Genomic DNA, 25,872 nt, shown 5'->3' with positions numbered 1-25,872 from the left:
ACATACAGGGATAATAATTGATTGGTTTGCTAATGTTTATGTTTTTTCATGTATGGCTAATGTATTTATCAGCTTTATTTTGTAATTGTTGTGAATAATGTAATTTGTATTTTGGTAATGGCTTCTTTATGGTACTTAGATTAAAATTATGGTGGTTACTTTAAATTAGAATTGTTTTGGCAATGGTTTGGCTTTAGGAATTTAATAGGGAATTGTATAATTGATTTGTATTGTATTGTAATTGTTTGAGGAAATGGATTAATTGATTGATGCTAATTGTATTGATGTTGGTTACTTTCTAATTGATTTTCATGATGGCATTGGTGGTTAGGGGACATTGTTCATAGTGTATTTTATTGTTGCATATATTTTGCATAGTGTTACATGATGCACAGATTAATTGCATCATGTACACACTCTATGCAATTGTGTGACATTTCGTAGACATTTGTGTAGCTGCAGTTTTTTTTTTTTATATTTACAATGGCTGCTGGATTTATTTTAACATGCAATGTGGTGATTTTAAGATGAAAAATGCATGTTTTGATTTATACATGATTTATGTGTTTAGTAATGGGCAAATAATCTATTATCCATATCTGGATAATAGTTATTTGGCACATAATTGTACTGTAGGTGTTGGGGGGGATATGTATGTATTGAATGTATAGGCCAGGTTTATTTATTTTACTTTCAGGGTTTGCGGTATCCTCGGGTATCTCACGGGTATCAGGCTTGTGGTTCCACGGGTGACACCTGCGAGGAAGAACTGGTGGCCTCACATCTGTGGGGGTACCGCGGACCCATAGTGTGCGGGGAAGAACCGGTGGTCCCACATTTGTGGGGGCACTGCGGACCCATTGTGAGCACTTGTGAGTCCCCAGATCCCCGTGAGAACCACCCGAGGCCCCGCAGACACCTGTGGGTCTGACCCGGGGCTCCCAGACATCTGCAGGCCTACCGTGGGGACCCAATTGTGGCCCACGGTGACCCGCGGAGACCACCTGGAGGCAATGGCGCTTGGCGGGACCCACCAACAGGCCTCCAGAACCCGTGTGAAACAAGTTGCTGGTACCCTGTAGGTCTGTCAGGTGACCCGCCAGGCCCGCCTGGGACTCGCCTGGGGCTGGGGTATGAACCCTGTATGTAAAAGGATAAATCATGTATTTATGGGGGTGCACAGGGGGTGGGTTATGTATTTAATAAATAGAATGATGTTTATTGTGGGGCAGTGTATTGTTTTTATTGTGGGTACTGGGGGTGGGTTGAGGGTGTATTGGCCCCAAGAGTATGTGGGTAGACTTCCCTTGTGGGTAGTGGGTGAGGGTGGTTAGGCCTCACAGGGTGGGGGGGGGGGTAGTGTGGGAGGGAATGTAGGCCTCCCGAGTGGTGGGTGAGGGTGGGTTAACCCCTTAATGACTGTAGTGGTTAATAACCGCTATGGTGATTAAGGGGTTAGGGGACATTACATTGGCTATTGTAATTGTTGTGCATGTTTTGCAGCACCGTAGGGGCATGGGCAGAATGAAGATGAGGCTGAAGACGGTGTTCATCGTGGGTGCCTGTAAAAGGTAAGTGTAATATGTTTTGACTGTATTTATAGAATGTTATATGTATTAAAAATGGCCAAATGCATTATTATCCATATTTGGATAATAGTAATTTTGGCCATTACTCTATAGTATGTGTTAGGGGGGTGTATTTAGTTATAATTCTTGTTTATTATTTTTGGAGGTGCAACATTGGTACCTCAGGCCTGCGGGTACCCAGGGACTCCCGCAGGACCCCGGGACGGCCGCGGGATCCCCGGACTCCCGCAGGGACCCCCGCACTCCCGCGGGGACCCCTGCTTGGTGAGCCGGGGACCCCCGGACACCCACAGGGACATCCGGGTCACCCACGCGACCCCCGGGCTCCCTCGGGGACCCCCGCGGGGTCAGCCGGTTACACCCGCCGGCCTGCTGTATGGGTTTTGCGCATGCAAAAATAAAAAGCAAGAATTTTTTCTAAGTCCAGATTTCTTTGCATCTACTCTGACCTGGCGGGTTCTGATCAATGCAACTTTCGCGTACGCTAAGATTGCGTTGCTTAGTGCATGCTGCTTAAGGGCAGAATTTAACGCAAACAGGGTTGCGAACGAGCAAAGTTGGACTTAGAAAAAATTCCTGAAAAAAGTCATTTTTAGATCGCAAGGTGCCTGTTTGCGTTGCTTAGTGCATCGGGTTGAGCAAAAAATCACGTTCAAAGAGCACTTTGCGGTCTAAAAGTGACTTAATGGAGCTTAGTGCATAGCCCCCTATGTGTGTAAAAAATCCTTTTACCTAACGGGTCAGATACATGCAGCGATAATACTGCTTATAGTAGAGGCTCAAATGGCCAGACCAGGAAAAGGACAACAGAGCCACAGATAACCTGTCATACAATAGAGTATTAAAATAATAACCACCCCTTCCTACCGGCTAGAACAAAACAGATACAAATGTCCTAGTAATCCCTGATGTCTAGGGTCAGTGAGAAGAACATTCAATAAGGTGATCGTAATGAATGCACCCTAGAGTAGAATTAAGCTAATTGTAGTGGTGTCTATGGGCTATACTGATCTGCTAAAGCACCCTAAAATACAGATGTAGTATGTGCCTAATATTAAAAGAGAGTAAGGAAGAAAAAACCTCTCTTGTGCATGCCTATCAATAGGAGGGGATCAAGTATAGCCAACACATAGAACTGACAGACTAATGAAATATGTACAACTGATGAACCTTATTATAATAAGAAGTGCTAGCAATGGGCTGCAACAAATATCTAAGGAGTCCTATGGTATCAGGTGAGGCATATGCCTGATAGTAATAAGCAATATGTAGTGAATCAGACTCTCTGTGCAATTCGCTAAGAACCATTGACAACACATAAGGCAACATATAAAGCAATAAAATCAACGTGGCTCTGATGAGGAAATGAATGCTCACAATAAAAAATAAAATTGTTACACTAGTAGTATTGGTGCAACAGCCAGCCTACACCAATGTACATGCAGGCACATTTGTAATTAGAATGGCAGTACTACTTAGCTGAGGCTGGAATATCAGAGAGTGTCCCGTGTAGACTGAGGGCACTTACGAAGTGATGTCACTGCGCCCACGTACCCGACATACATTTTGCTGGGGCGGCTTTGTCAAGGGTGTAATAATTATTATTATTACTATTTAGTGTACACATGGGGGTATTTAGCACTCTTAACAAATGATTCACACTGTGTGTATTGTTTTTTTTTTTTTTATATATATATATATATAAATGTTTTACCAGGAAGTAATACATTGAGAGTTACCTCTCGTTTTCAAGTTTTTCCTGGGCATAGTTAATATGACAAATAATACATGGTTACAAATACAGTTACATAAATGAACCGGGTATACATTATATACAATACATTGCATGCACAGTTAGAGAAGATGTATATTATAGACTTACGTAACAGTTACAGACCAGATTAAAATGAGACAGCCTTAGTTTTGAAAGAACTTAAACTGGTGTTGGATGTGAGAGTCTCCGGTAGGTTCTTTCAGTTTTGGGGTGCACGGTAAAAGAAGGAGGAGCGGCCAGATACTTTGTTGAGCCTTGGGACCATGAACAGTCTTTTGGAGTCAGATCTCAGGTGATAAGTGCTGCATGTGGTAGGGGTGAGGAGCTTGTTCAGATAGGTTGGTAGCTTGCCCAGAAAGTATTTGAAGGCAAGACAGGAAAGGTGAACTTTGCGCTTAAACTCGAGTGATGACCAATCTAGTTCTTTGAGCATTTCGCAGTGATGTGTGTTGTAGTAGCATTGGAGAACAAAACGACAAATTGAATTGTAGAGGGTGTCAAGTTTGCCAAGGTGGGTTTGGGGTGCCGAGCCATATACTATGTCTCCATAGTCGATAATTGATATTAGCATCTGCTGTGCAATACGCTTTCTGACCAGCAGGCTTAGGGAGGATTTGTTCCTGTAAAGTACACCTTGTTTGGCATAGGATGTCAGGGTATCAATGTGCATTCCGAATGTTAAGTGGGAGTCAAACCATATGCCAAGGTATTTAAAACTATTAACAGGAAATAGGGTGGTGTTAGCGTTGGCTCTGATCTGGAGCTCACTCACTGGAAGCTTTAAAAATGTAGTCTTGGTCCCAAATACCATTGTTACAGTCTTGTCAGTGTTTAAAAACAGTTTGTTTTGGGAAATCCAGTTTTCGAGTTTCAAAAAGTCAGTGTATGTGTTCAAGGTCAGAGAGGCTATGGCTGTGTGCATATAGGATTATGTCATCTGCATACATGTGTATTGAGGCTTCCTTACAAGCTGTGGGAAGATCATTGATGAACACTGAGAAGAGTAGGGGCCCCAGAACAGAGCCTTGCGGGACACCACAGGTGATATCCAGGTGATATCCAGGGGGTTGGATTTAGAGCCTGAGATGGACACATGTTGGGATCTACCTGATAGGTAGGACTGAAACTAGTTTAAAGCATGCTTCCCTATTCCAGAGCTCTGGAGTTTGTTAAGCAGGATAGCATGATCAACAGTATCAAAAACCTTTGCAAAATCTAGGAATATTGCACCAGTGAGTTGACCCCATTCCATTCCACACTGGATTTCATTGCAAACTTTTAGCAGGGTAGTTACGGTAGAGTGTTTGGGGTGAAAGCCAGATTGGAATTGGCTAGGGAAATTTGTCTTGTTATAGTAATCGCTTAATTGGGAGTGGATACATTTTTCCATTGCTTTGGATAGGATTGGGAGAAGGGAGATTGGCCTGTGGTTTGAGACACTGTTTTTGTCCCCACTTTTGAAGATTGGGACAGGTCTTAGGGATATGGCCTGCAGACAGGATAGAGTTGACTATGGAAGTAATTGGTTTGGCAATTGCTGGGGCACCAAGTCTTAGGAACCTAGATTGTAGTAGGTCAGGTCCACATTGGCTGCTTAGTTTTAATTTGAGGAGCGAAAAAAAGAGAAAAAAGCGCAAGGCCCATAGGGTAGTATAGTCGAATTTATCAGTGATCAAAAACGGTTAAAAACACTTACAGCAATATAGTAAAAACAGGCATATCTGGTATACAGACCGCAGGAACAGAGATGTTTTTTCCGGGTGTTTGTTCGTGGTTCCAGAGTCCTAGCCCTAAATAAGAAAGAGTATGGTTATCTTTCAGTAACTTACCCTAAAATCCCCTTTGTGTACCACTTACCCAAAATCCACAAGGATCCGATTCAACCCCCAGGAAGGCCCATAGTGGCTGGCATAGAGAGTCTAACATCTAATCTTTCAAAATATGTAGACTCCTTTTTAAAAGAATACGTAGTTCAGCTCCCTTCCCATATTAAAGACACCACACACGTACGCAATTTTATTCAGGAAATCCAATGGCAACAAGGATTCATTTGGGTCACATGCGATGTGGAATCTTTATACACTAACATATCACACAAGGACGGATTGTTAGCCATTGATCATTTTTTAAGTAGGGATACATCTATATCCGCCCGCAGCGAGAATTTATCTTAGACTGCATACAATTTATATTGACTAGGAACTATTTTAAATTTTGTGACTCTTTTTATCTCCAAAATAAAGGAACTGCCATGGGGACATCCTTCGCTCCCAGTTATGCGAACCTTGTGATGGGCTACTGGGAGGAATTATGTATTTGGCATAACAACCCCCATTTGGCAAATCTAGTTTTATTCAAACGTTTTATAGATGATATTTTAATTATTTGGAGAGGCAGCCCATTAGAATTAGAAGGATTTTTAAGTTATATCAATACCAATAATTTTAATTTAAAATTTACATATGACCATAGTCCGACTAATATAGTGTTTTTAGATTTGGTGTTAACTAGCAATTCTAACAATGAGATCATAACTACCACACATTATAAAAAGGTGGATAGTAACAAATTTCTGGATGCTGCCAGCAACCATCATCCCAGATGGATTGCAAATATAGCCTACAGCCAATTTTTAAGAATTCGACGTAATTGTAACAAACGGGAAGATTTTATTAAACAATCTGGAGTATTAACAACTAAATTATTAAATAAGGGTCACAATAAACATAATATTCAACAGGCGTATGAGAGGGCACTTAATATGGAAAGATCAAACACATTACAAAAAAGTGCAAAACAGACGAATAAAGATAGTCAGGAAGTGCTTTTTATTACCCAATTCAATGGTGCATCAGTCCAGATTAAAAAATATATTAAATAAACATTGGGACATTCTTAAATGTGATCCTCTCTTAGCACCCTCCTTATCAGAGCGACCAAAAATAGTCTATAGGAGAGCACGGACTTTTAAAAATATATTGGCGCCTTCTAAACTAAAGAATTTAAAGCCTGTTGGTAACACTAATTTGGTTTCATCTAAAATTGTGGGCAATTACTGCTGCGGGGGTAGATGTATTACCTGCAAGCACATTAACACTGGAGCCATCTCCTTTAAATCTAATCACTCATCAAAAAGTTACCCCATTAAAACTCTAATAAATTGCAAATCAAGTTTTATAGTATATTTATTAGAATGTGAGTGCGGCCTACAGTATATAGGTAGAACGAAAAGGAGTCTTAAGAATCGCTTCCTGGAACATAGGAATAATATCATAAAAGGGATGATGACACATAGTGTTCCTAGACATTTTTATCTGAAACATAATAAGGATCCTGCTAAACTTAAAATCACGGGCATAGAACACATAGGACCTAATGACCATGGAGGGGACAGGGTGTTGAGACTTAGACAAAGAGAGACGTACTGGATACATCAACTCAATACCCTGTCCCCCATGGGGCTTAATGAAGAAATTGATATGGCGGCATTTTTGTGAGCAAAGTAATAAGTGACAAAGTCTAATCATGGTAATTTTTTAATAATGTTTATGGAAGTCCTTACATATGTATTATGCAACTCATGTAATGGTGTCTGCTTTTAGTATTCACAGTGTTTTTTAACTTGTTTTTATTATCAGTTTTATAATTTATTAAATATAATACAACAATTTTTGGCAATTATATTAATTAAAAAAATTCTCCCCCCCCCCTTTTTCTAGTAATTAATAATAAATATTTAGTATTGTAATATAAACTCCAGTTTAACCAACATTTATAAAGATGGGACTACTGGAAGCATACACTAAATGGCACTGATTGATTGTTTGATTGTGTTACTTAATTAATTAACATACCACCCTATATATATCCTCCGTATGCAACCAGCAATGAAGTGCCCCTGACGAAGAGAACATAGTTCTCGAAACGCGTAGGGCTACCATTGCTCTGGTTGCTGTGCTGTTTCACATTGGTGGGAGCTGGCACAAGGTTGCTGTGAGGCACAGTTCGCGGTTAGCAGAGTGCTGGAACCGCTGTGTTTGAGGAGGGAGCAGAGAACCACTACCTGTAGTTCTCCCACGGATTGATGACCCGCGCCGACGTCACGCGTCAGCTGACCCAGAAGTGAAGTCCGTCGATCGTGAGGAGGAGAAGGGCTAGGACTCTGGAACCACGAACAAACACCCGTAAAAAACATCTCTGTTCCTGCGGTCTGTATACCAGTACCGATATGCCTGTTTTTACTATATTGCTGTAAGTGTTTTTAACCGTTTTTGATCACTGATAAATTCGACTATACTACCCTATGGCCTTGCGCTTTTTTCTCTTTTTTTCTCTTGTCTGTAGTTTCTTCTGGTCCAGAGGTTGGTGCCAGGAGTATAGGAGCAGCATACTCATATTTCTGTGAATGGACTCCAATTGTTGGGACACACATTTTATTGGGATTCTTCCAACTCAAGTATTGTTTTTTTTTCATTTTTTATTTTTATTTATTTTTATTATTATTACAAAATTCTTTTATAATTTTTATAGGTAACAGTTGGTATAAGTGTGTTAATCCCCATTAATTTATATGTAATTGTTTTGCTAGTTATAGCGCTGGTGGACACAGTGAGCCAAAGAGGGATTAACACCCATCCAGACCCTTTCTGTGTCTAACTTATTTACACCATACTCATTAATTTGAGGAGCGCTTGTGTAATCTCCTCTTCGGATACTGGGCCAAATTGGAAATTGTGGGCAGTTTTGGGAGGGGGTGGGGCTATATGGGTACTCCTAGGATGAGATTCAGGTTTGTGGTTTGGGTTGCGTTTCGCTAATAAGTTAGTAGCACACCCCACAAAGTAATCATTGAATGCATTTGCAATGTCGGTTGTGTCATATAACCCTTATCAATTAGACGCTGGGACTAAATTACATTAATACTTATAATAGATGCATTGTTAATCATGATATAACATTTATAATGAAATATATACATATAAAGTGCCTGAACAACTTAATCTGATTTTAGAATTATATTACCTAATCACACATTGTATTTCTCCTATGCTTGGAAACCTTGCTTGAGCTTGTGCGCCGGAGGACAATTCTTCCCTGTTTCCCCTCTGTACTTTCTGACCGCAGCCTGGTTCTTGCCGGCTTATTATCCTTTATCTCTATATGTCCATGACAGTCTGGTTAATGTACAATGTCTAACAGTGACTAGCACACAAAATCCATAGCAGCATTCCAATACAGTATGTTTAAAGCTCATTTCAGATGGCATAACAGTAGCCCTATTTCTCTGAAGGGAAGGAGACTGTTCAGGACTTAACAATTGTAAGATAAAGGGGGTCATGCAGTAAGCGGCGGAAAGGCACTTCTCGCCCGTTTCACGCCAAAAATGCATACCCCTATTCCGTAAGGGGCAAAAACTTGACGAAAAGCAAAAAAAATGCCAAGGTGTTTGGCGGGTTTTTTTTCCCGCCATCGGCACGGCGAAAAGGCACTTTGCACCGCAACTAGCCATTTTTTAAACCACGCTCAATTCTAGTAGTGGCGAGTAGCTTTGCGCCACTCTAGAATGGCATTTTTCACGGCAATCCGGCTCGCCCTAAAAAGTAGGCAAGTTGCTGGTGCGAGGCTGCGGATGAGCGGCGTAACGGCACTTAGAAAAAATCAGGCCTTTTTCCTGCCTGGGATTGATGCCGGGGGTCTCCGGAGCTGATACCATTAATACCAGCACCGGAGCCCCCCGGCATGCATCCGAGGCAGGAAAAATGCATTTAAAGCCCACTTCATTACCTTAGCGGCTAACCGCTAAGACAATGAAAGGGTTAACCAGCCATGCCAGGTTTATTGTGGTTAGCAGGGGTGGGTGAAGGGGGTATTTGGCCCTTGGTGATTGTTTAGGGCTTGCAGGGGGGTTGCGGGTGCACTTAACCCCTTCATGACCGTAGCTGTTAATACCGCTACGGTCATGAAGGAGTTAAGCCCTCCCGCTACCCACCCGCAAGCCCTAAACAACCACCGTTTGGGCTAATACCCCCTTCACACAACAGCCCCACACTAAATAAATAAATATATAAGTAAATAAATAAATATATATATATATTTTACAGCAACAACACCTATACCCCCCTAACATACACATATATGCACATCAATGATAGTATAGGCCGGCGCGGGCCCTCGGGTGTTCCCCGCAGGCCTGCAGTACCAATTCAGTGCACCCCAAAAAAATTACAACACATAAATACACCACCCTTAACACATACAGTATAGTAATGTTCAAAATTACTATTATCCACATATGGATAATAGTGAATTTGCCAATTTAAAATACGTAAAGAACAATAAATACAATAAATACATATAGTACTCACCCATGTCCGGCTGACACGATGAAGTTCATCCTCATCTTCATCACCGTCCATGCCCCCTCCGATGCTGCAAAACATGACCAAGAATAAAAACAGCCAATGTAATGTCCCCTAACCCCTTAATCACCATAGCGGTTATTAACCGCTACAGTCATTAAGGGGTTAACCCACCCTCACCCACCACTCAGGAGGCCTACATACCCTCCCCCACTAAACCCCAACCCCGTGAGGTCTAAACACCCACACCCAATACCCAGCCAGGAGGCCTACCCACATACCTTTGGGGCCAAAACCCCCTTCCCCCACACCCAGTAACCACAATAAAACAATACAGTGCCCCACAATAAACATCATTATATTTATTAAATACATAACCCACCCCCTGTGCCCCCCCATAAATACATGATTTATTGTTTTAGATAAAGGGTTAATACCCCAGGCCCACTGGAGTCCACGGTGGGCCTGACGGGTCACCTCACAGACGTACAGTAGCCCAGCATCATGTTTCAAACGATACCCACCCTTCACCCATTCATTTGTACAGTGGCTTCATCATGCAACTATATATATATACACATATATATATCTATATATATATATATATATATCTATATCTATATCTAAAAAGAAAAGGGGAAAGAGAGAGCGCACGCCCATAGCGTAAAATAGTAAATTTTAATGAGGGGGAGGGGAAAAGGGGGATATGAATTGCACTTCCAAAGGTACAATAAAATCAAGCATATTGTGATATATAATCACCACCATCCGGTCAGATTCTGCAGCATCTTAGTCTTTGCAGTACCAGGATGACGTCCCAATCAATGTCCAGGGTAGATGATCTCCTATCGACCTGTATTGGAGTCCTGTAAAGTAGCTCAGAGATGGGAAGCCTCTGCAGCAATCGCGCGGATCAGTCAGTCCCAGCGCGCGGTGATGACGTCAGTGTCAATGCGTCTGACGTAATGACGCTCCCTGACGCGTTTCATCACTCAACGGGTGACTTTCTCAAAGGGAAGTCAGGAGAGGGGGAAGGTCCGGTATTATATACCCAGTCCAATGATCATAATGACTTAAAACGTACCCCTCTCAGCTGAAAAGGTGCTTAATGTTAATGGATATCAATCGCAATGCCTAAATTGCATAATAAGACTATAAGGTAGAGTGGAGATAAACTATAAAAATAAATAAACAATAAATTATATGTAAAACAATTAAAACCGCCACTCGTATGTGTAAGGGGACTAACCTTACATCCTACATGACAATACTTAAACAAATATTTATGAACCCATTTACAAAAGATATAGAAATGTCACACATCACTAAACCAATCAGGTATATGAAGCTCCATGGATCCAAAGGGGAGATACCCCCCTTAATGTATAAACATATACTGTATAATGCATAATCCTGCCAATACCTTACATCATGTAAATTGTATAAAATATGTTGTGTTATACAGGTTATGGCTCTGATGTAAGGTTTTGGCAGGATTATGCATTATATATGTTTATACATTAAGGGGGGTATCTCCCCTTTGGATCCATGGAGCTTCATATACCTGATTGGTTTAGTGATGTGTGACATTTCTATATCTTTTGTAAATGGGTTCATAAATATTTGTTTAAGTATTGTCATGTAGGATGTAAGGTTAGTCCCCTTACACATACGAGTGGCGGTTTTAATTGTTTTACATATAATTTATTGTTTATTTATTTTTATAGTTTATCTCCACTCTACCTTATAGTCTTATTATGCAATTTAGGCATTGCGATTGATATCCATTAACATTAAGCACCTTTTCAGCTGAGAGGGGTACGTTTTAAGTCATTATGATCATTGGACTGGGTATATAATACCGGACCTTCCCCCTCTCCTGACTTCCCTTTGAGAAAGTCACCCGTTGAGTGACGAAACGCGTCAGGGAGCGCGTTACGTCAGACGCATTGACACTGACGTCATCACCGCGCGCTGGGACTGACTGATCCGCGCGATTGCTGCAGAGGCTTCCCATCTCGGAGCTACTTTACAGGACTCCAATACAGGTCGATAGGAGATCATCTACCCTGGACATTGATTGGGACGTCATCCTAGGACTGCAAAGACTAAGTTGCTGCAGAATCTGACCGGATGGTGGTGATTATATATCACAATATGCTTGATTTTATTGTACCTTTGGAAGTGCAATTCTTATCCCCCTTTTCCCCTCCCCCTCATTAAAATTTACTATTTTACGCTATGGGCGTGCGCTCTCTCTTTCCCCTTTTCTTTTAGATTCCCTGTGGATGTGGTTTGTCCACTTTGAGAGCAGCCGGAGACCCTCTACACCAGAACTAACATCATCTATTGGACTTTTATGAGGACTGGTTTTTACACTCTTTTACACTCTTTTCCTATTTTGGATACATATATATTGTAGTATTATTGTTAATTATTCTTATGGTTTATAGGTTTTATTTTTATTTTTATTTATTTTATTTACAATTTATTTTTATGCAAGATATTTCACATAATTAATATTGTACTTGTTTATACAGTGTCGAACTAATCCAGCTAGTTCCATTATATACTGTATACCTAGAACCATTAGCAGAGGCGCAGCTTTTCTCTTTTGTTTTCTATATCTATATCTATCTATATATATATATATATATATATATATACACATGATGAACCAATATACAAAGAAATGTGTAAGGGTTATCCAAAACATGCTCTAATAAAAATACCACTTCTCCATATCAGCCACAGTCAAATAAAATCCTATTCCCGAAACAAATCAAATGTCATCTTCCAATCTAAAGCATCAAATGCCAATCAAAACATTGAATTTACATTGTATACATGATGCATACAATCTATGCATCATGTACACTCTGCAAATCAATGTTAACAATAAAATATTCCAATCAAAATACCATTAAATACAAACAAATATACTATTTAAACCAAGCAAGTCACCATAAATCAATTAGCATTCATTAATCACATCCCAAAATAATTTAAATACCATCCATAACAATTACACAATTAACTATTTACCATCAGACAAAATATAAGTAACAAAAATAATACAATATACAAAAGCAAGCCTCACCATGACCTAAAGTACACCATACAAGACCAACAATTACATCTATCTAATTCAAAAATACATTACACACACACATTTATGCATTGCAGCATAGCCAAAATCATTTTAAATAACGCAAAACAAGCTTTTCAAACAAAATAATTTCTTACCCTGTATGTATATATCGATCTAGACATACATACATACATACATACATGCATACATACATGCATACATACATACATACATACATACATACAGTGGCAGTGATCTTAAAAAAAAAAACACATGTAAAACAATAAAAAACATGTACAAGTTAAAAAAAAAAAATCTTTTGTTCACTTTCCATTGCTTGAACCACTCACCGACTCCCATTGAACAGCTTACTCTGGAACCAATCCACGCACAGGAACCCATAAAATAATAAACCATAAAATAATAAAACACAAAAAAATAAACCATAACAATCCAGGGGTCTTCTACTTGTAATCCATCTTCATCTGTATTCTTCTTTCTTTTATCTTCCGCTCTCTTCCGGGGTCTTCTTCGGCCACGCCCTGGTCTTTTTTCTTCTGTATGAGGTCCTTCCTCTTCGGCGTCTGCATTCAAAATGAGACGACATAGGCTTTTAAGTGAGGCCGGTGAGGGGGCTTCTTATTGATGAGGTCTGTAGAACTTTATTTATTTTATTATGCTAGTTAATGTGTTTAATAATGGGCAGATAATCTATTATCCCTATCTGGATAATAGTTATTTTGCACATTATTGTACTGTATGTGTTGGGGGGGGAGGTTGATGTATTTAATGTATAGGTCAGGTTTATTTTTTTAACATACAGGGTTTGTTCCTTTTGGTCTGCAGGAGACCTCTGGAGACTACCTGAGGGGAAGAACCGGTGGCCCCACATCTGTGGTGGCACAGCAGACCCGTAGGGACCACCCGTGGGTCCCCAGACCCCCATGGGAACCACCCGAGGCCCCTCAGACACCTGTGGGTCTGACCCGGAGCCCCCCAGACATCCGCAGGCCTACCGTGGAGACCCCATTGTGGCCCACGGTGACCCGCGGAGACCACCTGGTGGACCATGGCGCCTGGCGGGAACCACCAACAGGCCCGAGACCCTGTTTGAAACAGGATGCTGGGCTACTGTAGGTCTGTGAGGTGACCCGTCAGGCCCACCGGGGACTCCCGTGGGCCTGGGGTATTAACCCTGTATGTAAAATAATAAATCATGTATTTATGGTGGGGCACAGGGGGTGGGTTATGTATTTAATACATATAATGATGTTTATTGTGGGGTTGTGTATTGTTTTTATTGTAGATAATGGGGGTGGGGGAAGGGGGTATTGGCCCCAAGGGTATGTGGGTAGGCCACCCGGCTGGGTATTTGGTGAGGGTGGATAGGCCTCACGGGGTGGGGGGTTAGTGGGGGAGGGTATGTAGGCCTGCCGAGTGGTGGGTGAGGGTGGGTTAACCCCTTAATGACTGTAGCAGTTAGTAACCGCTATGGTGATTAAGGGGTTAGGGGACATTACATTGGCTGTTTTTATTCTTGTTTATGTTTTGCAGCATCGGAGGAGGGCATGAACAGTGATGAAGAGGAGGATGGCCTTCATCGTGGCAGCCGGACATGGGTGAGTGCTATATGTATTTATTGTATTTATTGTTCTTTATGTATTTTAAATGGCCAAAATCACTATTATCCATATGTGGATAATAGTAATTTTACACATTACTATACTGTATGTGTTAAGGGTGGTGTATTTATGTGTTGTAATTTTTTTGGGGTGCACTGAATTGGTACTGCAGGCCTGCGGGGAACACCCAAGAGCCACCGCCGGCCTCTAGTATCATTGCTGTGCATCCCAAAAATTTGATATATGTAATGGGGGTAAAGAGGTTGTTGGGGGCACAGGGGGTGTATGTTGTTTATTGCAATGTTTATTGGGGGCAATTGTCCCCAAAAAACATGCTATTATGCCTTTAACCCCTTCATTGCCTTAGCGGTTATCCGCTATGGTAATGAAGCAGCATTAATGTATTTTAATAATATTGTGTGGGAGCAGGGGGTCCCCTGAGCTGAAACGCATTGATTTGTGGTTCAGGGACCCTCTGCTTCCCGAGTTACAGGCCCCGGTTTGGGGCATCAGTTCCAGTGTCGCTGCCATATTTATAGCGGGCACGTCGCGTATGGGACGCTATAAAGATGGTGGCGACACTGCCACCCGATGACACATACCGGGGCCTGTAACTCGGGAAGCAGGGGGTCCCTGGTCCACAAATCAATGCGGTTCAGCTCAGGGACCCCCTGCACACAGTACACTATTATTAAAAATACATTCATGCTGCTTCGTTACCATAGCAGATAGCCGCAAAGGTAAGGAATAAGTGTTTATTGATATGTGTGTTTTATTCATAGTGTAGATGTGCAGAGGGTCTCCGGAGCTGAACAGCTTTGGTTTTAGGTCCGGGTACCCCCTGCTTCCCGAGATACAGGCCCCTTTATGGGGTGCCGGTTTCCCTCTGCTTTGTTTACAATCCGCGGTCACGTGATTGGGACATTTAAATGCAGAGGGATACCAGCACCTCATAAAGGGGCCTGTATCTCGGGAAGCAGGGGGTCCCCGGACCTGAAACCAATGTGGTTCAACTCCGGAGACCCCCTGCACATGTACACTATGAATAAAATTGTTTTTAAAATAATTTTTGATGTGCCGATGTTTGCGCATATAGAGCGGCGGATCTCTCTCTGCTGCAGACACATATCGGCAGGGGACGGCTTCTCGGCAGCTTGTCACCAGGCAGCCTGTCGCCAGGCAGCCTGTCTCGCCACTGGTTACTCGCCATTTTTTCAAATGATGGTGGCGCATTCATTCGCCAGGGATTCGGGCCTTCGTGCATACAGCAAGGGCAACACAACATAAACATGGCGAATTTGAACTCCTGGCAAATGCAATTTTCCGCTGCTTAGTGCATAGACCCCAAAGTTATCTTATCCAGCACCAATAGTCTGCTTATGATATGAGATGCAGTATTGCAGAAACCGAAAATACACAATGTTGATATAAATGTCAGTGCAAAGATATAAATAGAAAATATTTAATTTATTCTGCCAACTGTCACAACATTTTTATTTTTCTTTTTCTTTACAGTTGACAGTGATAGACCATCACTTTGGAGCCCTTTTTCTACAGAAAAGGATGATTGAAAAAAAATTAAGTTAAACATTTCAACAGAGATTGAATCCTCAGAGCATTACATTTTATTCTTTTAACAATTTTTCATTTGTGTTCAACATTCCCAGAGGAATGTCAAATTCTGTGAAACAAAAAGAATAATGCAAAAGCCACAGGTGTAAAGAAGACAGAGGTAAAAGCCTTGTGTTGATTCAAACTGAAACCTTGATATTTCAAATTCTGTGCTTTGGGCAACATACCAGTGGTTTGTGTATATTATAGTTTTCTTAAAAATGGTGTCCAAAAGGTTTACCCTATTCAGTGCTAACTGTCATTATATGAGCAACTTCTGCTCAGGATATTGTTGTGCCTAGGTTTTGTGGATTATTGCTGTTATGGCCTAACCTATGTCCAAACTTGGGATCAAGGATTTTAATTAAGTATTTGTGGTGTTTCTTTAACAATCTCAAATGTGTTTTGGTGTGTTTTTGAATCTACTATGGAGTGATAATGGTTGTTATATGTAGAAGGGTTCCCCCTGGGCCCCCTTACCTCCGCTCAGTAGCGGAGACCCCGCAGCATGTCGGGGAGCGGCGGGGTCGAGCGCGTCACCGGGGGGATCGCAGCGGCACCTGTTATAGGGTGCCGCCATGTTTAAGAGGCTCGCACATGTGCAGAACCATTGCGGCGGCCATTACATTGAGCGCGGATGGGCAGAGGTGGCGCTCTGTAGCGCAGGGTCTCCCCGAGTTAGCGCATGCACAGTTGCAAGCGGTGGCGGCCATTACAAAGTCGCGCATGCACAATGGATATAGCGCACGCGGTCCCAATTGGAAAGAGGTCCCGCGTGGACTACAAGACCCAGCGCCACTGGGGCTGCTATCCAGTGACACCACGGAGCCAATTGCGTGGCAGAGATCTCCTGCAGGTGATGGATATATTTGGCGCGCTGAGGGCTTGCTACTCAGTCGGAGCTGGGACACAGAGAGGGGAGGTTGCATGTGCAGGGAGGCAAGTAGCCCTGCACTAGGCCAGAGATTCCCCTTAGGCCCCAGCTAGGCCCGACTCCCCTCAGCTTGTAGCTGCTGCAGGGACGCCCCCTAGGATAGGGACAGGGTCCTGTAGAGCCAGCATAAGTGAGGGCTAGAGGCAGGAAGCGGTATATCCTGGCCACTGTTGCTAAAGGTGAATTACCCTCTGTAGTATCAGAGGCAGAGACATGCCAAAGGTGGATCACTCCATGCGGGAGCCATCCACCGTAGAAGCGAATCACGACGTGGGATCATCCTTCTGGAACAAGGGATCTCAAGTCCAGCTCATCTGCGCGTCCGGGTGTGGACACACCTGGCAGGTATTATACACCACAGTTGGGTGGGAGAGGGACATTTTAGACTCTTGGGTATATGGTGTGGGGTTATGGCCCTGTGAGGCCTAGTGTTACAGGGTGACACTATTGTTGTTATTATTATACTGTATTGTGTTATTATCTGCATGTAGTAAACTTTTCAACGATAACCTGGTGTATGTGGTTACGGTATGTGTGTCCTGTGTCAGGGGTTATTCTACACAGGTTCCCTTCAGTGGAGGCTCAGGCCTCCTGTGAGCCTAACAGGTATTGCACCACACCTGGTAATATGTGTAGTTCTCCCACAAAGGTCCCTAGATGAGATCGGGGGGGGGGGAAGAGGGGGGTGGATGGATACATGTGTTACATATATATCTATATATATCTATATATATCTATATATATACTAGACAGTTGTATATTTCACTGCAATCAAACCATGGAAGAAGGTGATAAATAAAAATAGCAATGTATTAGCTTGGTTTGAACAGTTGCCATACGAAATTGAAGTGGGAGGTTTCTGGGGTTCCTGAAATCTCTGGTTTCTGGGGTTCCTGAAATCTCCTGCCAAATTGGAGAATCCTTTAATTAGTAGAGCAAAACAGCTGCACCATGTACAGAATACAGCTGCAGTGGCCGTTATGCTTTGTTTTAATTTGTTTTAAAACAAAATTAAATGCTTTGTTTTAATTTCATGGATTCTGTTTCTTTGGTTGCAATGAAATGAATGAATCGCAATGTGTACAGTACTGTGCTACTGTGTAAATTTCAGGTGTTTAAAAACAAAAACACTAAAATGCAATTTCTGCACTCGCCGCACTCGCGTCTTAAGGCGGGAAAGTTGGAAGGGATCACGTGCCATGACTTGGGTATTCCGCTGTATACACCGCGTGAAGTGTTCGAATAACGGCCGCTGCAGCTGTATATGCGAGATGTACAGGGTAAAGAGGTCCAGTTATTACATCAACATTTGACTTACTGTACTGTAAATTCACCTAGGGTAGTGTCATTTTTGCTTTGTACAATGGCACTGTGATCAGTTGGCTAGTGTATCTTAAGAGTAGATATCGTTGAACTGTCCGATTTGATCACCAAAATCTGTCATCGAATTGGGTACTAAAAATCAGGGCCGATACCTTGGACTCCATCATTGGATCCAATCCAGGCAGATTTTTAAGCATCTGAATTCGAATTTGAATACGAGAAGGAGGAAGAGGAAGGAGGAACGTTTCAATAAAAAAAAAGGATCACACTTGAGGTACCCTGGAAGATATGCTAATTGTTTTCAAAGTATATTTAAATGAGACACATCCCACAATTCCTATAAGGATTTCCAAAAAAATATATATTGAGTTAGCTAGCCAATGGCACCTAGCGACTGAAATGTACTGATGTCTGACCCAACAGGATTAAAACCCACCCAACCTATGTTATTCAGGACAGCATCCCTAGCAGTTTGAGCTAAACCAGCTGATTGCTAACACCAATGTCAATATACTTCTCCCTGTGTGCTCATATCTGTACAAAGCCCTTTACCCTTTTCTGGGATTGAGAACAATGTCTAATAAGCCCTTTCTCAAGGAGTGCAGTAAACAAATCCTTTGCCTCATATACTAAAAATCAGCTAAGTGCTCATGCTCATGGGGAATTGACAATTTGTATTTAAAATTAGGGTGTTAAAAAACACTGTTATTACCCACAGTCAAATAGATAAAAAACTGAAAGTCCAAAAAAAGGTACTTAGTCCATAATAGAGGATACAGCTCTCTTCTGAGGATCCAACCCATGGGTCCAATGTACACTAAAGAAAATATAAAAAGGAAGAGAGCGCAAAACTCATAATGAAGTATGTAGTTTTAATATTACAAGAAAAACGTTAGAAACACTTACAGACGTATATCAGATTGTGGCACATAATAGTGGTTAAAAAACAACTGTAGAGATTAGTTAAGGCTGTCCACAGCATCCACAATGCTTTGGCTGTGTCCTTTCATCTCTCCTGAGGTACTTGCCCCCAGCATGTCCGGGCACCTTGCTTCCGCATCACGTGACTATGTGATGTAACTGCAGCGTGCCGTCCTGGTGTCACAAAGGGGTGGATCTCTCAGCGATACCGAGTGGCTCCCGCAAGGCAGCGCTTCAGTTTCAGTCCTCCCAGTGGCCTCACAGCTAACAGGCCAAGTGGAGATACAGCCTTATACATTTCGAGGAATCCTCCCTGTGTCAGGGGTGCTGTAATTCCATGGTCCACTTGAACAATATAAATAGGGTTCTGTTGCCAGGGGCAACAACTGCAGAATCTACATACTTGGGTTAAAGCAATTGGTATAGCTGTTCCCATATTTTATATATGTACACATTAAAATGTGGATTCTCAGTAAAAATAGCAAAATGAAAATAACAATTGAAATGTAATTAAGAGACAAGAGAGTCCAGAATCTTAGTCTGTTCTCTTAGTATTACCCAAATAGGCTGAAAATTAAATCAATATAAATATGTCAACAAATAATAATAAACTAAACTGACAGATATTAGTCAGAGGGTACATTGTAATTGTTGGACATATGAAAATGAATATACAGTATTTAGTAGAATTAAAAATGGATACAAAACATAAGAAATCCAAAATGTTACTAGTCTATTGTATTGGACTTAATGGGATAATGGAAAATGAACAATGGTTTAATTCTTCATACAGCCGCGGCCCCTTTTATTCTCCAACATCTCCGAATTTTTTCGGTGATTTTTTCCGAATGCCACGCACTTCACCGCGTTCATGCCGCATTCATACCACATTCATGTTGCATACTGTATATTCAAAATTACGGGGGTCACGCAGTAAGCGGTGGAAAGACACTTAGAAAAAATCAGGCCTTTTTCCTGCCTGGGATTGATGCCGGAGGTCTCCGGAGCTGATACCATTAATACCAGCACCGGAGCCCCCCGGCATGCATCCAAGGCAGGAAAAATGCATTTAAAGCCCACTTCATTACCTTAGCGGCTAACCGGTAAGGCAATGAAGGGGTTAACCAGCCGTGCCAGGTTTATTGTGGTTAGCGGAGGTGGGTGAAGGGATTATTTGGCCCTTGGTGGTTGTTTAGGGCTTGCGGGGGGGTTGCAGGTGCACTTAACCCCTTCATGACCTTAGCGGTTAATACCACTACGGTCATGAAGGGGTTAAGCCCTCCCGCTACCCACCCGCAAGCCCTAAACAACCACCGTTGGGGCTAATACCCCCTTCACCCACCCCCGCTAACCACAATAAAAAAAATACACACACAACAGCCCCACACTAAATAAATAAATAAATAAATATATATATATATATATAAATATATATATATATATATATTATATATATATATATATATATATATATATATATATACATGTATTACAGCAACAACCCCTATACCCCCCTAACATACACATATATGCACATCAATGATACTATAGGCTGGCGGTGGCCCTTGAGTGTTACCCGCAGGCCTGCAGTACCAATTCTATGCCCCCCCAAATTAATGTCAAAACACATACATACTTATAAAGAAATAATAAATGTACAGTAATGTCCCCCTAACCCCTTAATCACCATAGCGGTTATTAACCGCTACAGTCATTAAGGGGTTAACCCACCCTCACCCACCACTCGGGATGCCTACATACCCTCCTCACTACTCCCCCACCCCGTGAGGCCTAACCACCCTCACCCAATACCCAGTCGGAAGGCCTACCCACATACCCTTGGGGCCAATACCCCCTTCCCCCATCCCCAGATATGGTTCGTTTCGGTCTAAAACGACGAGGTGGGCCTGGAGGGTATTCGGTACTCAATAGTCCACAAAGGTACGTGTGCTTACCTACTGTTGTGTTACGATTACTGTTATGGTACACCGACAAGTGGAAAACTGTTGCTAAAGTAATAACATTCTTTTTATTTATTTATTTATCTTTTTTTGTCTTTTCCTTTTCCCTCTCCCAGTCTTTTTAAGTTAAAGTATTGTTAGTTATTTTATGCGCTGTCCCAGCAGTGATGTCATTATTGTCTCCCCACTAAACGATGTTATAGACATGATAAAAATCTATGTTTCAAATGTAACAACCTCCCCCTTTGTATGTTCTGTACCCCACTCCCCATTGGTCTTAACAAAAATTGCAAATAAAGAACAAGTTTACAAAAAAAAAATATATTCCCTCTGTGTTCCAGAAATCTTTGCTTTAAACTACGTTTCGTTCGTCCCACATAGTGCAAACCACACTTGCACTCAAGCAAGTATATTACAGTACATACTGTATGTGGAATTGCAATTGATGAAACTCCTAATGGGGACTGATATGCCTGAATGTCTGGATTGAAATGATGTAACACCATTGGAGACAAAACTGCATGTGATGCATCTACCACCACATTGGAAATTACCTAAAATTGGTCCCATCGCTTGGTCAGTACTATTTGCCCCTTCAATTTTCTTTAACCTGGAGGGCGCCAATGTGTTTTCGAGTAAGGCTGCTCTCCTATAGACAATTTTGGGTCTATCTGCTAGAAACCTACTTAAAATGGGGTCACATTTTAAAATGCCCCAATGGTTCCTGACAATCTGATCAATACGTGTTGATGCGGCATTGTATTTGGTAATAAACAATACCTCATCCTTACGTTCTTGAGTATGGGTTTACCTACCAATGTTGTGGACCTATCTAAGGAGAGCGCTCTGCTATGGATTATAATTTGCTTTGAACTTTTCTGAATGTTATATTTATAAATATTATGGGTCAATATGGCCACTTGAGATCTAAGAAAACATTTCTACATATGTTTATATGATAGTATTTAAACATGCCAATACATACAATGATGCACTGATATTTGTGGGATTCATTTCCTTATACAACACATTCAATCTTGTGTGACACTAAATTTGTTTGTCCTGGGAGATAAAAAAAAAATATATCCCTAAACAGTTTAAATAGTTCTAACAAATCTGTTCAGAGGTTAACTGTGTTCCAATAGGAATTTGGTTGGCATCCTATGTATTCCCCGGTGGAGGATGAGGACCCAGATCTATTTGCTCTTCCATCAGGAGGATAAACAGCGATCTCTGCTCCTTCCAGGGTTTCAGTAAATGTACATGGTAAATTTGTTTACCCTTCCTGGACCCTGGATGAGAGATTTGGTAATTCACATCACCCGTGCTGTGGAATACTTCAAATTGGCCCTGCCATTTTGCTAACAGTTTAATTTCACAACTAGGTAAAAGCAACATAACATGGTCCCCAGGTTGAAATATCTCATGCATGTGAAGGCATACATATGTATGTCTTTATTTAAATAGCGCCATTAATGTACATAGCGCTTCACAGTAGTAATAAACGTGACAATTATATAAATAACAAATAATACAAATAACAGATCATGGGAATAAGTGCTTCAGACACAAAAGTAACATTTTGGAAGAGGAGTCCATGATCGGAAGAGCTTACAATCGAATTGGTAGGTAGGAAGAAAGAACAGAGATAGTAGGAGGGCATTGTGGTAAGTGCATCTGCAGGGGGCCAAGCTTTATGTATCATTTGTATATTATTAGCCCCTGTGCTACTCATACCGTATGCTTCTTTAAACAAGTGTGTCTTAAAGGTGGATAGAGAGGGTGCTTGTCGGGTTTTGAGGGGAAGGGAATTCCAGAGGTGTTGGGCAGACAGTGAGAAAGGTTTAAGGCAGGAGAGGGCTTTAGATACAAAGGGGGTAAAGAGAAGGCATCCTTGAGCAGAACACAAGAGTCGGGATGGTGCATAGTGAGTAATTAGGCTGAGATGTTGGGGGGCAGAAGAGTGTAAAGCTTTAAAAATGAGGAGGAGAATTGAGTGCAAGATGCAGGATTTGATAGGACACCAGGAGAGTGATTTGAGTAGGGGAGACGCGGAGACAGATTTAGGAAAAAGTAGAGTGATTCTGGCAGCAGCGTTTAGTATAGATTGTAGGGGAGACAGGTGAGAGGCTGGAAGGCCGGACAGCAGGAGGTTACAGTAATCGAGACGGAGAGAATGAGGGCGTGTGTCAGAGTTTTAGCAGTCGAGCAAAAGAGGAAAGTGCGTATCTTTGTAATATTGCGGAGGAAAAAACGACAGGTTTTAGATGCGTTTTGAATGTGACAGGAGAATTTGACAGAGGAGTCGAGTGTGACCCCTAAGAAGCGTGCTTGGGCTACTGGGTGAAGGATAGTACTTTGAACGGTAATGTGGAAGGAGGAAGTAGGGCCAGGTTTGGGAGGAAGTTTGAGGAGCTCTGTTTTTGCCATGTTAAGTTTAAGTCGGCAGAGGGCAATCCAGGATGATATAGCAGAGAGACATTCAGAAATTTTGGTCTGTGCAGCAGGTGTAAAGTCAGGGGTTGAAAAGTAAATTTGTGTGTCGTCAGCATAGAGAGGATATTTAAACCCAAGAGACGTGATTAGATCATCTAGAGAGTGCGTACAGAGAAAAGAGAAGAGGTCCCAGGACAGAGCCTTGTGTTACCCCCACAGAGAGATCAATAGAGGAGGAGAAGGTGTTAGCAGAAAAGACACTGAAATTATGATGGGAGAGGTAAGAGGAGATCTAGGATAGAGCTTTGTTACGAATACCAAGAGTATGGAGAATGTTAAAAAGAGGGTGGTCCACGGTGTCAAGTGCTGCAGAAAGGTCAAGTAATATGAGCAGAGTGTAATGACCTCTGTCTTTGGCAGCATGGAGGGCATTAGTTATTTTAGTGAGGGCTGTTTCAGTCAAGTGAGCTATGCGGAAGCCAGATTGTAGAGAGTCTATCAGAGAATAGGTGTTGAGAAAGTGGACCAAGCGAGAGAATACAAGACATTCATGGAGTTTAGAAGCAAAAGGCAGGAAGAAGATAGGTCGATAGTTAGAAAGACAGATAGGGTCAAGCTTGCTGTTTTTGAGTAATGGTATAATTGTTGCATGTTAGAAGGAGGAGGGAAAGGTACCAAAGTACCATTTTGGTTATAATGTCTCTCCAAGATTATCCCTTGCAAAATGGCCAACCAAGTCTAGGCGGTTCTTAAGGTCTAACACATATTGAAGGGTATTCTTAGAAGGGGAACAAAGTTATCAGCATCAGAGACATCACTTAACAATAAGGGTCTTAAATATGCACCAACTATTGACCTTGACCTGTTTAATACAGTAGTAGATATCCATAACTTTATTCGCAAACTTACGCTAAAAAAAAAATTTCATTGTAAAAACATCCCTGAAAATGGGTCTAGCTTGCAGGATAACTCTGTTTCTATGTCTCAAGTTATTGCTAATTCTACATTATCTTTTTCTCGTTCTCAAGGTCTTTCTCATTCCCAAGGTCTTTCCCATTCTCCATGTCCTGTCTTGCCTCCCGTGGATCATCTGTATACCTTCTGGGACACTTGTGCTTTGAGGGATATGGACGATCTCTTTGAGGAACAGGGTGGTGTTCGAGAAGATTCTGTAATCCCAGCATTTGGTGAGGGGAAATCTAAATTTAAAGAAAGTTCAATTTTCTATCCTACATATACAAAGGGTCCGTATATTACTATGTTTGAGAATTTAGTTATTCGAGATCTACACATGCTACCACAAGGTTTCTCATTCTCCCATTCATATATAGATAAGGATAATCTTAACAGGGAAGAAAGGTCAGCACTTAATAATTTACAAGACAATCAGGATTTAATAATCAAAAGTGCTGATAAGAGAGGGGCTGTGGTGGTCCAAAGTAGGACGGACTATCCCAGGGAGGCACACCGCCAATTTGGAGATTTTCATCCTACTCTAGCCTACCACAAGACCAAACTAACCTATTTTTGAAATAATTGTTAGATCTTGTGGACCTGGGATTACTCACTAATGTTCTTTCCAAAGGCGGGATTTATTGTCAATTTCAAACCGGTTATCCCCATCTTCTACCATCTCCCAAAGATCCATAAGACATTGGTCGACCCGCCTGGTCGGTTAATAGTCTCCAGTATTGGATCTTTGGGAGATGGGCTCTCACACTATGTGGATAGATATCTACAGCCGTTTGTCAGACAACAGCCTTCCTTTATTCTAGACTCAGGAGACCTAAGACAAATTCAAGAGATCGAATGGAAGCAGGATTACATTTGGTTAAGTCTAAATGTAATTTCTCTTTATTCTATAATCAGACATGACCTTGGGTTGGGCGGCCATACGCTGTTTCATTGAGGGTCCAGAAAGTTCACTCTTTAACACTACTTTCATTATTGAAGCTATTTCTTTTTTATTAACACTCAATTATTTTTTGTTTGATCACAATTTTTATTTACAATTAAAAGGCACAGCAATGGAGACGAGTTTCGCCCCCTCCTATGCAAATTTATTTATGGGGTGGTGGGAAACACATTTGATTTATAGTAGCACTAATCACTTTAGGAATAATATTATATTTTATAAGCGTTTCATTGACGATTTAATTATAATTTGGAAAGCGGACAGTAAAACACAAAGTTCTTTTTTTGATTACATCAATGCTAACACTTATGATTTGAAGTTCACTTTTAATTTTAA

This window comes from Ascaphus truei, chromosome 3, assembly GCF_040206685.1.
Source record: "Ascaphus truei isolate aAscTru1 chromosome 3, aAscTru1.hap1, whole genome shotgun sequence".
Lineage (NCBI taxonomy): Eukaryota > Metazoa > Chordata > Amphibia > Anura > Ascaphidae > Ascaphus > Ascaphus truei.
This window is presented reverse-complemented; position numbering follows the sequence as displayed.